The sequence below is a fragment of the Delphinus delphis genome, chromosome 2 (genome assembly GCF_949987515.2).
Source record: "Delphinus delphis chromosome 2, mDelDel1.2, whole genome shotgun sequence".
NCBI classification, from domain to species: Eukaryota; Metazoa; Chordata; class Mammalia; order Artiodactyla; family Delphinidae; genus Delphinus; species Delphinus delphis.
In genome coordinates, this window is record NC_082684.1 from 156,800,841 (window position 1) to 156,814,856 (window position 14,016).

The following is a 14,016-nucleotide window of genomic DNA, read 5'->3' on the forward strand; positions in this document are numbered from 1 at the left end:
TGATGCTCACTACTGATCTTGGATTTTCTCTTCTCTGTGTGAGCAAAGCATTGTTCCAACCAGTGCTTGACTGCATTGTGTTTCCTTAGTGACTTCAATATCAAGATGCAGTGGGCAGAAATGTCCAGACTTTTGTTCCTGATGATTAGCAACTGATGTTACTTGTGCAACATTATTCTTCTTGTGAAAAAATTTTTTGCCTTTTTGAGGTCCCTTGAGATTCCATATGAATTTTAGAGTGGATTTTTCTATTTCTGCAAAAAATGCCATTGGGATTTTGATACCGCTTGCATTAAATGTGTAGATCTTTTGGGGGAAAGGGAGTGAGGATTGAATAGCTGATACACGGGATTTTTAGGGTGGTGAAACTATCCAGTATGATAATGAAATGGTCGATACATGACATCATACATCATCAAAACTCACAGAGCTTTATAGCACAAAGAGTTGACTTTAGTGTATGCAAATTAGAAAAAAATAGGAGGTTTGAGTATTCCAGGGAGGAATGCAGACTGTCACAAGAGAATCCAGCTGCATTTCAAATGTATGAAACAACCCCAGTTAAGGGCATACATGGGAAAAGGACTGACATGAGTAACTTTGGATCTAAGTAAATTCTGTAAGATTAAAGGCAAAGAAACCACACATAAGTGCTGTACTACAGTTGATAAAGTTGTTTCTCATGAGACTACTGGGGTATGATTACCAGTTCTGATACTGCTATACAGGTATCCCCTGCTTTTCAAAAGTTCCCTTTATGCTACTTCACTTTTAAGTAAGACCTACATTAGTATCTATTTTCACTAACCGAAAGAAATCCAAAGAGGATTTTGCTTTTACGAAAAAAGGTGAAAAGCGAAAATAACATTCAGCATTTGTTTTGCACTAAGCTGTTACAGAGATAATTTGCACCCCAAGCAGTGGGAGGGGCATCGCCAGGCTCCTTCCCTGGGAACTACACTCAACAGCTCAGCATCAAGCTGCCATTGCTTTGAACTGTCTGTTAGCATCTCTATCTCGGTTTATTTTATGCATCCATTAGCAAGATGTGTCCTAAGGTAATTGCTTCTTTGCTTTCTTACCAAAGGTTTCATAGGAGCGCTCTACTTTTGGATAGCAGAGGAGACCTATATGTGTATACTGGGAATTAAAAAGTTAAGAACAGGCGTAACTCCTTTTATTGTGCTTCAGTTTATTCCTTTTTTTTTTTTTTTTTAAGAAATTGAAGTTTTGTGGCCACCTTGTGTTGTCAGATGATGGTTAGCATTTTTAGCAATAAAGTATTTTTAAATTAAGGTATGCACATTGGTTTTTTAAGCAATAATGCTATTGCACACTTAGTAGACTATAGTATAGTGCAAACATAGCTTTTATAAGCACAGGGAAACAAAAAACTTCATGTGACTCACTTTATGGCAATATTCGCTTGATTGCAGGCGTCTGGAACTGAGCCCAAATATCTCCAAGGTATGCCTATACAGATCTTCCTTGACTTACAATGGGGTAATATCTCAATAAACCCACGGTAGGCTGAAAATATTGTAAGTCAAATATGCATTTAATACACCTAACCTACTGAATGAACATCATAGCCTAGCCCAGCCTACCTTAAACGTACTCAGACACTTACATTAGCCTACAGTTGGCAAACCATCTATCACAAAGCCTGTTTATAATAAAGTGTTGGGTATCTCGTGTAATCCACAGAATACTGTAGCATCTGTTGGTATCTCATGTAATCTACTGAATACTATACTTAAAATGTAAAACAGAATGGTTGTCTGAGTACAGAATGGTTGTAAGCGTTATCAGTTGTTTACAGTTGTGATTGTGTGGCTAATTGGGAGCTGTGACTTGCCACTGCCCAGAATCAGGAGACAGTATAAGACCTCATTTTGGTAGCCCAGAAAAAGATCAAAGTTCGATGTACATTTTCTACTGAATGCGTAACACATTTGCACCATCGTTAAGCCAAAAAATTATGATTTGAACCACCGTTAAGTGGGGGACATCTGTAAATGGATGGCAGGGGATGGGAGCCAGGTTTTTTCACTATGACAGTGGGACAAGGCTAGAATGATCCACGTTGTAATGGATTAGAGTTGAAGACATCAGGATGTACTTATGTTTAACTTAATATATGCAGATGGTTACATATAGAAATACTTATACATGGATTAACACATACATTTGCTTTCTCTGTCAGCTGAGAGCCTAAAAGAAATGACAGCCCAGTAGCAACAAGCATACCTCGCACCCAGATCATGGTTTCTAACTCTACAGTAGAAAGAACCAGGAGTTCTTGGAGAAATGGCCAATTTTAGCACTGAAAATATGCAAAATGATAAGGAGCATAGTGTTGTGGCAGAAAGTAAGGAAATGCTTTAAACACACGCGCACACACACACCCCACACATTAATTGATGGTGATTTGTCAGCAGGACCCAGGAGACAACTGTAAGAGCTCCCTATGGCCAAAGCTAGAACAATATGAATGAAAAATAAAGTAGTATTAGATTATAACCCGAAGTATAAAGTATATATCCGTAAGTCCATACTTGATAAGAAATAGTTAGATAGATAAGTTCAGGAGAAGAGACAAATATCCCATACAGAAGAATTCCAAATAACTTATGTAGGTACCTTACCCTCAAGAATGAAGCGTAAATCCTCACTCCTTACGTGTAGGCTGTGCAAATAGTGACTTCCCTTCGAAGAGTATAGTGTGGAGAGGGGGGAAATGGGTCACTTTCTCATGGAGAAACCTGCCAAACATGACCTCAGCCAGGTGATCAAGGTCAGCATTGACAGGGACAAGTCATGTTGATAGTATGTACCCTCGAAATGATGTGATGAAAATGGTACCCCATCTTTGTGATCTTCCTCCCAGTAACCCATAGCCTGGTCTAATAGCGAGGGAAACATTGGAAAGATTCCAATAGACGGACATCTTACAAAATACTTGACCAAAACTGTCTCCTTGGAACTGTGTAGGTCATCAAGCATAAGAAAAGTCTGAGATACTGTCACAGCCCAAAGGAGCCTAGATACTTGATGACTAAATGCAATGTGGTATCCAGATGGAATCTTGGAGTGAGTATTAGGTAAAAACAAAGGACATCTGAATAAACTGCAGATGTAATAATAATGTAGCAATATTGGTTTGTTTATCATAACAAATAAACCATACTGATGTCAGATGTTAACAGGGGAAACTGTTTACAAGATATATAGAAACTCTCTCTACAATCTGAATTTTTCTATAAATCTAAAACTGTCCTAGAAAAATAAATCTTGTTTGAAAGTTAAATTTTCTGAATATATAAAATTGTTCTAAAAATAAGGCTTATTTAAAAAATTATTTTGCACATCCCAAAGCTTTATTTTATTCACATTGTATTTACTATGGCAAGTGGATATATGATCTGAAGTAACCTAAAACTATTGAAATCTTCCAAGATAATTCCATTTCATTTTCTCACGGCTCTCAGGGTCAGGTGTTTTCTTTGGGTCAACCTGGATGTTTTTAAAAAAGTGTTACCTTAAAAAACACATCAATTCTTAAAACATAGAAGTTATCAAAGTTTAACCTGTAAATTACTCTGAACCTGGCAGGAAAATATATATGGTTTCTCCTTCTACAGATCTGCAAATGGCTTTAGTCAATTTCTAGTCTCCTGCCTCCAAACCATCCCTCCTCCTCTTTACTTTTTACCTAATTGGACAGAGTCTCAAAGTTCAAGGTTTGAACTCCTGGCAACTGAAAATCTTTATCCCTACCATTAAACACATGCCCTCTGGGAACCTCGTAACATGAAAATATGACTGTTATTGTGAGGTTGTTGTTACCTCCACATCTTCTAAAGTGGCTTCAGTCTCTTAATTGGCATTTCCCAGATATCAGCTGTGGCAGTTCTATTGCTGTTCCCTATCCTCCCCCTCTCCTCCGCCACTTTTTGTTTCAAATTCAGGAGCTTATGAAAGTGAAGTTGTATATCAGCAGGCTCAAAAAACAATAAAAACTACCTTTGCTCCAATGTGATTTGCTTCTGATGTGTTGGTCAAGAAGAACGTTTTCCTCTTACCTATTTGATCCCTGATTATGGCTTTTGTAGGAGCTGCATTTAACTCTGCAGATTATGAATGTGGTTTGATGTATTCTATTTTGCTAAGTTAATATCAGGTTTAAAAAAGGGATATTAGCTCTGATATACTGTGTACACATAATAATCAGATAAAAGACAGTTCACCTAATGTGAAAAGTCAGGCTTATTTTTTCACTATTTTGTAACTTCTCTGAATTGATGTTCCTATTGAGAACGTGGGAAGTAATGTACACTTTGTGTGTTTTCTAAAATTTTATTTTTAGAGAAATTTTAGGTTTACCATGAATTTGAGAGGGAGGTACAGAGATTTCCCATATATCCCCCAGACCCACACGTGCATAGCCTCCCCTATTATCAACATCACTCATCAGAGTGGTGCATTTTTTTTTTTTTTTTACTAAGGATGGACTTACACTGACACATCGTAGTCACCCAAAGTCCATACGTTAAATTAGGGTTCATTCCTGGTGTACATTCTGTGGGTTTGGACAAATGCATAATGACATATATCCATCATTATGTCATACAGAGTATTTTCAGCACCCTCAAATTCTTCTGATTGCTGACTACTCATCTCTCCCTCCATCCCCACTGCCTGGAAACCATTGATCTTTTTATGTCTCCATAGTTTTGCCTTTTCCAGAATGTCAGTTAGTTGGAATCATACAGTATGTAACCTTTTCAAATTGGCTTCTTTCGCTTAATAACATGCATTTAAAGTTCCTCCATGTCTTTTCACGGCTTGATAGCTCTTTTCCATTGTCTGGATATATCATAATTAACTTTATCCATTCACTTAACTGAAGTACATCTGTTTGCTTCCAATTTTTGACAGTTATGAATAAAGCTGCTGTAAATATCTGTGATGGGTTTTTCTGTGAACACAGTTTTCAACTCCTTTGGATAAATAACATAAAGTACAACTGCTGGATTATATGGTAAGAGTATGTTTAATTTTGTAAGAAACTGCCAAACTGTCTTCCAAAGTGACTGTGCCATTTTGTACATATACCAGCAATGAATGAGAGTTCCTGTTCATCCACATCCTTACCAACATTTGGTGTTCTCAGGGTTCTAGAAATAGGCCATCCTAATAGGAGTGTAATGGTATCTCATTACTGTTTTAATTTCCCTGATGACATATGTGTAGTTTCTTTTCATATGCCCATTTGCCATCTATATATTTTTGGTGAGGTGTCTAGTAAGGTCTTTGGTCCTTTTTTTACTTGGTTTGAGTGTTAACTTATTGTTGAATTTTAAGAGTCTCTTGTATATTTTAGATAACAGTCCTTTATCAGATCTGCTTTTGCAAATCTTTTCTCCAGCCCGTGGCTTGTCTTCTTCTTCTCTTGATAAACTCTTGCAGAAATTTTTAATTTTAATGAAGTGCACCTTATCCATTATTTCTTTTATGGATCATGTCTTTGATGCTGTATCTAAAAAGGCATCACCACACCCAAGGTCACCTAGATTTTCTCCTAGGTTATCTTCTAAAGAGTCTTATAGTTTCACGTTTTACATTTAGGGTTATTTTGAGTTAATTTTTGTGACGAGTATAACGTCTATATCTAGATGCTTTCTGTTTGGGGAGGTTATTCATTATTGTTTCAATATCTTTAATAAATATATGACTATTCAGATCATCTGTGTCTTCCTGTGTGAGTTTTGGCAGATTGCGTCTTTTAAGGAAGTGGTCCATTTCATCTAGGTGATCAAATTTGTGGGCATAGGGTTATTTACGGCATTCCTTTATTATCCTTTTAGTGTCTATGAGATCTGTAGTGATGTGCCCTCTTTCACTTCTGATACTAGTATTTCATGCCATCTCTTCCATTTTCTTAAGTAGCCTAGCTAGAGTCTTATCAATTTTATTGATCTTTTCAAAGAACTAGCTTTTGGTTTCTTTATTTTTTGAGGATTCTATTAATATATCTTCTAGCTGAGAAATTCTTTCCTCAGCTGTGTGTAGTTCAACGAATATGCCCATAAAGGCATTCTTTATTTCTAGATAAAGAATTGCTTTTACATCTAGAATTCCTTTTTGATCCTTTCATAGGATTTCCATCTCTCTGCTGAGAGTGCCCATCTATTCTTACACACAGTCTACTTTATCCATTAGGACCTTTAGTCTATTAATGAGAGTTGTTTTACATTCCCAGCCTAATAACTCCAATGTCCCTGCCATATTTAAGTCTAGTTCTGATGCTTGGCCTGTCTCTTCAAATTGTGTTTGGGCCTGTTCGTATGCCTTGTAATTTTTTTCTGGATAGCCAGATATATGTACCAGGTGAAAGGAATTGCTGTAAATAGGCCGTTAGTAATGTGGGGTGAGGTATATCGGGATGAGAAGCCCTCTGTAGAACCATGATCATGTCCCAGGCTTTCAGTGAACCTATGCCTCTGGACTGTGAACTTCTTACATGTTTCTCTTTTTTTTTCTCCCCTTAGGTAGGACAGGATAGCTAGAGTGGGCCGGAGTTGGGTATTTCCCTTGCTCAGGTGTCAGTTATGCTCTGATAATAGCCCAGCAGGTTGGGCTCTGGTTAATTAATTTCTCCTGAGGGCAGGTCTTGTTAAGACCTGGCATATTTTAAAATGGCTCCTCTTCCTCTTCCCTGCCGTACGCCTGAGAGAATTTTTCTCTGGTATTTATTGTGGGGACCTTGTCGAGTTCCTAAAGGTAAGTCTCTTAATATTTTTGCCCCCCCACCCCATGCCTGGCTCCCCGTGGAGTTTTTTTTGTTTGTTTGTTTGCGGTACGCGGGCCTCTCACTGTTGCGGCCTCTCCCGTTGCGGAGCACAGGCTCCGGACGCGCAGGCTCCGCGGCCATGGCTCACGGGCCCAGCCGCTCCGCGGCATGTGGGATCTTCCCGGACCGGGGCACAAACCCGTGTGCCCTGCATCGGCAGGCGGACTCTCAACCGCTGTGCCACCAGGGAAGCCCCCCCCGCCCAACCCCGCGCCGGAGTTTTAACTCTCAGATATGTCTGCACTGAGCTTTCAGCAAATTGTCATTTATAGTTGCCGTTTTCCCTCTCGTGTCAATTTCTGCTCCTGAGTCTCTGTTGGGATAAGCCAGAATAACCTGTATTCGCCTGTCCCTCCAGTCTTGGAGAAGCGGTTTGTTGTGTGTCCTCTTCTCTCCTCTCTTAGGAATCCAGAAAGAGCTGTTGATTTTTCCATCTCTTCAGCTTTTTACTTGCTGTTAGGATGTAGTGGTGACTTCCAAGGCCCTTGCACGTGGCACTGGAAGTGGAAGTTAAATTGTGTTTTTATATCAGTTTTGCTACACTGTTTTCTTGAAATTTTATTAGAAAACACCCAGTTGAATGGAGAAATGTACTGAGATTTAGAGACAGACCACCTGATTTGAATCCTATCTCTACTATTTGCTAATTGGATATGCTTGGGTAACTCAGATTTCAGCTTCTTCAGTTATAAAAAATGAAATGAGAATAAAATTCATTGGTTTGGTCTGTGGATTGAATGAGAGCATTTATATCCAGATGATAGTTCTGTGCCCCTCACATAGTAGGTTCTTAACAACTATTTATTCTTTTTCATCCTTACTATATTTAGGAGGGCTCTTTTTTAATAGATGAGAAATATGGTTAAGGTATAAGAGGAAAGGGGAAAATTATAGTGTGTATCTGAAAATGATAGTTAGTGGAAACATAAGACTAAAATCTGGGGCCCCAAAGACCTAGTCTGAGTGTTTTAATGTGTGTGTACAGGATCTGAACTGGGGGGAGGAGGAATTGTGTGTATATTTGTAGGCATACACACACACACTTTCTGACTTAGAAATTTAATTTCTTGTAAACTGTATCCTAAGGAAATATGGGTAAAATAATTTCAAGGATACTTATGACTTGGTCAAAATTGTATGGTAGACACCATTAAGAAAAAAAGTCAGTCACTGAGAGAAAACATTCATCTTATAAAGAAACCACATTTGTTTATACAAAGAAATAATTCAAATCAATAATCTAAAAAATTTTAATGGCAAAATATTTGAACACATACTTCACAACACTACTTTAAATGATGTTCAACCTTATTACTAGGGAAATGCAAAATAAAACCACAGGGTAATACCCCCAGACACCTGTAAGAATAATAATATCAAGTGTTAGCAAGGATGTAGAGAAACTATAACTCTCATACATGGCTGGTGTGAACGTAAAATGGTATAAGCCCTTAGGAAAACCGTTGGGAAGTTTCTAATAAAGTTAACCAGACATCTGTTCTATTACCCAGCAATTATACCGCAAGTCTATATGCCTGAGAGAAATAAATTCATATATACACAAAAATATTTGTATAAGAATGTGCATAATGTATTTTATTTTCATGAAATAATATATCTGAAACAAACCAAGTGTTCATCACCAAGACAGCAGGAAATACATTGTGTTATACTCATAAAATGGAATATTACTCAGCAACCAAAAAGGAACAAAATATTGATACATTCAGTGACCTGGAGAGATCTCCAAAACATCATGTTGATCAAAAAGAGTGCCAACTGCATGTTTCCTCTTACGGAAAGTTCAAAAAGCAGATAAATGTAATATATAACAGTGGAAATCATAACAGCGGTTGTTGGTGCAGAGGGATTGATTGGAAAGGGTATGAAAAAGCTCTCCATGGTGATAGAAATGTTCTCTTGATTCAGTCTGAGGTTACCTCATATATACATTTGTCAAAATTTATCAAACTGTAGTAACCTTGAGATTTGTACAATTTACAATATGTAAGTTATACTTCAGTTTTCAAGAACAAAGAGCAAAACATTCCCACAATTTTAAAAGTGTGCAAAATCAGGATACCATTTAAGCAAATATTTTTGAGTGCCAGGCAGTGTCAAAGTTGAATAAAAGGAACAAGGCTCTCGTTTGCATGAAACAGTATAAGTTTAAGGTGGACATCATAGAGACTTGGCCTACAAATATTGTGAAATGACTACTACAGTAAATTTAGTTAATATCCATCATCTCATATAGATACAAAAAAAAAAGTTTTTCTTTTTTCCTTTTGATGAGAACTCTTACAATCTATTTGCCCTCAATAATTTTCTTGTATACCATACAGCAGTGTTAACTATAGACATTACATTGTACACTTAGTGATGTTATAACTGGAAATTTGCACATTTCAACCTCTATCCATTTCCCTCATTCCCCAACCTCTTTCTCTGGTAACACAAATCTGATCTCTTTGGGTTTTTTAATTTATTTTTTTTAGATTTCAGATGTGAGGTCATACAGTATTTGTCTTTCTCTGTCTGACTTATTTCACTTAGCATAATGCCCTCAGGTTCCATCCATGTTTTTGCAAATGATAGGCTTTCATTGTTTGTTTATGGCTGAATAATATTCTATTGTATGTATACCACATTATCGTTATCTATTCATCCATTGATGGACACAGGTTATTTTCATGTCTCGGCTATTGAAAATAATGCTGCCATGAATATGGTGGTGCAGATATTTCTTCGACATAGGGTTTTTGTTTCCTTCAGATAAATACCCACAAGTAGAATTACTGGATCATATTTTAGTTCTGTTTTTAACTTTTGAGGAAACCCCATTTTGTTTTCCATAATGGCTGTACTGGTTTGCATTCCCACAAGTGCACGAGGGTTCGCTTTTCTCTACACCCTCACCAACACTTGTCATCACTTGTATTTTTCATGATAGCTATTCTGACTGGTGTGAGGTAATATCTCATTGCGGTTTTGATTTGTATTTCCCTGATGACTAGTGGAGTTGAACATCTTTTCATGTACCTGTTGGCCATCTTTATGTCTTCTTTGTGAACATGTCTATTCAGGTCTTTTGCCCATTTTTTAATCAGATTGTTAGTTTTTCTGCTATTGAGTTGTATGAGTTATTTTGAATATTAACCCCATATCAGATAAATAAATTGCAGATATTTTCTCCTGTTCTGTGGGTTACCTATTCATTTTGTTTATCGTTTCTTTTGCTGTGCAGCAGCTTTTTAGTTTGATGTACACTTATTTATTTTTGCTTTTATTGTTTGTGCTTTAGGTATTGTATCCAGGTAATAGCTGCTGAGACCAGTGTCAGGGAGCTTTTTCCCTATATTTTCTCCAGGGAGTTTGATGGTTTCGGGTCTTACATTTAGGTCTTTTATCCATTTTGAGTTCATTATTGTGAATGGTGTAAGATAAGGGTCTAGCTTTATTCTTTTGTATACAAATATGTATTTTTCCCAGCATCATTTGTTGAAGAGACTATTTTTTGTTCATTGAGTGTTCTTGGTTCCCTTATAAAATATAAGTTGGCCATATATCCTGGGGTTTTTGTCTGGGCTCTCAATCTATTCCATTGCTCTATTGGTCAATTTTTATTTCAGTATCATACTATTTTGATTATTATAGCCTTGTGATATAGTTTGAAACAGAAACTGTGATGCCTCCAGCTTTGTTCTTCTTTCTCAAGATTACTTTCGTTATTTAGGGTCTTTTGTGGCTCCATACAAATTTTAGAATTTTTTTTTTTCTATTTCTGTGAAAAATACCATTGGAATTTTGATGGAGATTGCATAGACTCTACAGATGTCTTTGGGTGATATAGGCATTTTACCAATATTAATTCCTCCAATTCATGGACCCTGGATATCTTTCCATTTATTTATATTTTCCTCAGTTTCTTTCATCAAAGTCTTGTAGTTGTCTGTGTACACATCTTTAACCTCCTTGGTTAGATTTATTTCTGTTTTATTGTTTTTGATGCTATTGTGAATGAGATTGTTTTCTTTTTGTCTTTTTCAGATGTTTTGTTGTTAGTGTATAAAAATGCAACTGTATTTTGTATCCCGCAGTGTTACTGAATTTGTTGATTATTCTAGCAGTTTTTTGGTGGAGTTTTTAGGATTTTCCGTATAGTACACAATATTATCTGTACACAAAGACATTTTTAGTTCTCCCTTTCCTATTTTGGATGCCTTTTATTTGTTTTTCTTTCCTGATTGCTCTGGCTAGGATTTACAATCCTATGTTGAATAGGAATTGTGAGAGTGGACACCCGTGTCTTGTTCCTGATCTTAGAGGAAAACCTTTCAGACTTTCACCATTGATTATAGTATTGGCTGTGGGTTTTTCATATATAGCCTTTATTGTATTGCAGTACCTTCTATATCCAATTTGTGAAGAATTTTTATCATAAAAGGATTTTTAACTATGTCAAATGTTTTTTCTATGTCTATTGAGATAATTGTATTTTTTTTTTTTTTTGCCGTACGCGGGCCTCTCACTGTTGTGGCCTCTCCCGTTGTGGAGCACAGGCTCCGGACGCACAGGCTCAGTGGCCATGGCTCACGGGCCCAGCCGCTCCGCAGCATGTGGGATCTTCCCAGACCGGGGCACGAACCCATGTCCCCTGCATCGGCAGACAGACTCTCAACCACTGCGCCACCAGGGAAGCCCAGTTGTATGATTTTTATCTTCTATCCTGATGTTACTGTGTATCACATTGTTTGATTTGCAGATATTGAGCCATCCTTGCACCCCAGTGATAGATCCCACTTGATCATGGTGAATGATCTTGTTAATGTGTTGTTGAATTTGGTTTGCTAATATTTTGTTGAGAATTTTGCTATCTATATCAGGGATATTGTTCTGTATTATTCATTTCTTGTAGTATCCTTATATGGCTTTGGTATCAGGGTAATGCTGGCCTCATAAATTAGTTCTTGTTTCTTAATGTAGGTATTTATTGCTATAAACTATTCTCTCCTCTTCAATTTTTGGAAAGTTTTGAGAAGGAGTGGCATTAATTCTTCTTTAAATGTTTCACAGAATTCAGCAGTGAGACCATCTTGTCTGGGACTTTTCTATCTTGGGAGGTTTTTGATTACAGGTTCAATGCTCTTACTTCATATTAGCCTGTTCAGATTTTCTTTCTTCATGATTCATTCTTGATAGGTTGTATATTTCTAGGAATTTATTCATTTCATCTAGGTTTTCCAGTTTGTTGGTGTGTAATTTGTTCTTAGTAGTCTCATGATCCTTCATTTCTGGGGTATCAGTTATATTTTTCTCTTTCATTTCTGATTTTATTTATTTGAATCCTTTCTTTTTCTGAGTTAGTTTAGCTAAAGGTTTGTTAATTTTGTTTATCTTTTCAAAAAATAGCTCAGTTTCATTGTTCATTTCTATTGATTTTTTGGTCTCTATTTCATTTCTTTCTGTTCTGATTGTTGTTATTTTCTTCCTTCTGATAACTTTGGGCTTAGTCCTTTTTCTAGTTTCTTGTGGTATAAAATGAGATTGTTGATTTGAGATTGTTCTTGTTTCTTAATGTAGGTATTTATCACTATAAACTATTGTCTTAGAACTGCTTTTGCAGCATCCCATAGATTTTGATATGTTATGCTTCCATTGTCAGTTGTTTCAAGATATTTCTTGGTTTCCTTTTTGATTTATTCTTTGATCCATTGGTTGTTCAGGAGATGTTGTTTAATCCCACATATTAGTGAATTTTCCAGCTTTTCTTCTGTTATTTATTTCTACTTTCATACCACTGTGGTCAGAAAAGATATTTGATGTAATCTCAATCTTTTAAAATTTGTTGATACTTGTTTCATGACCTGTCATGTGATCTATCCTGCAGAATGTTCCTTATGAACGTGAGAAGAATGTGTATTCTGCTGTTGTTGGATGAAATGTTCTGTATATGTCTGTTAGGTTGATTTGGTCTGAAGTATGATTCAAGTCTGATGTTTCCTTGTTTATTTTCTGTCTAAATGATCTATCTCATGTAGATGAATGAGGGGTACTATCTCATGAAAGAGGGGTACTTCACCCTCTGCCCTCCCAACGCTGCTCCTCACAGATCAGTTAATCGGTTAATCACTTAACCTGCTTGTTGCTCAGCTCTGCCTCAGGACTTCCAAATTGGTGATGGGAATGAGAGCCAAGTTCATCTTTCCAAATTGACAGGAGAACCAATCATAATAAAATATTTTTAAAAACATCTTTTAAAAAAGGGGCTTCCCTGGTGGTGCAGTGGTTAAGAATCTGCCTGTCAATGCAGGGGACATGGGTTCGAGCCCTGGTCCTGGAAGATCCCACATGCCACAGAGCAAGTAAGCCCATGAACCACAACGACTGAGCCCACATACCACAACTACTGACGCCTGCATGCCTAGAGCCCATGCTCTACAACAAGAGAAGCCACTGCAATGAGAAGCCTGCACACCACAACGAAGTGTAGCCCCCACTCGCCACAACTAGAGAAAGCCCGCACGCAGCAAACAAAGACTCAACGCAGCCAAAAATAAATAAATTTTTAGAAAACTATATTGTTCATATAGATTTTTAAAAACCCTTATACATGAAGTCATGGGATTATCCATAGATAGTTTTCACTTATTTTTAATCAAGAACTTCATACTACTGCCCTCCATTACTAGTTCAGAAATCTAATTTTCCTTCAGAAAATACTTCTTTTTCTTTATAAAATCCATCCAGTGTGGAGATGAGGGGCCAAAATGTCCAAAGTCCTCCATTTTCTAATAGTCTTCAGGGCACTCTCTTTGGGCTGTTTTTAAATATCAAGTCCACTTTCAAAAGACAGAGATTCAATTTCCACTTGCAGCCAAGATGGAGTAACAGGGACTGGATTATCACTTGTACTAATCTATATAATCCTTTTATTTGTAGATCTGAATTATTGTACTGTTGTCTGTTTCTCTCATCAGATCTGTTACTATTTGCTTAATATATTCAGATGCTCTGATGTTGGGTTCATATATATTTATGGTTGTTATATATTCTTGACCCCTTATCATTGTATAATGACCATCTTTGTTTCTTATTACCACTTTTGAGGTGAAGTCTATTTTTACTGATATTAGTATGGGTGTCCCTGCTCTCTTTTG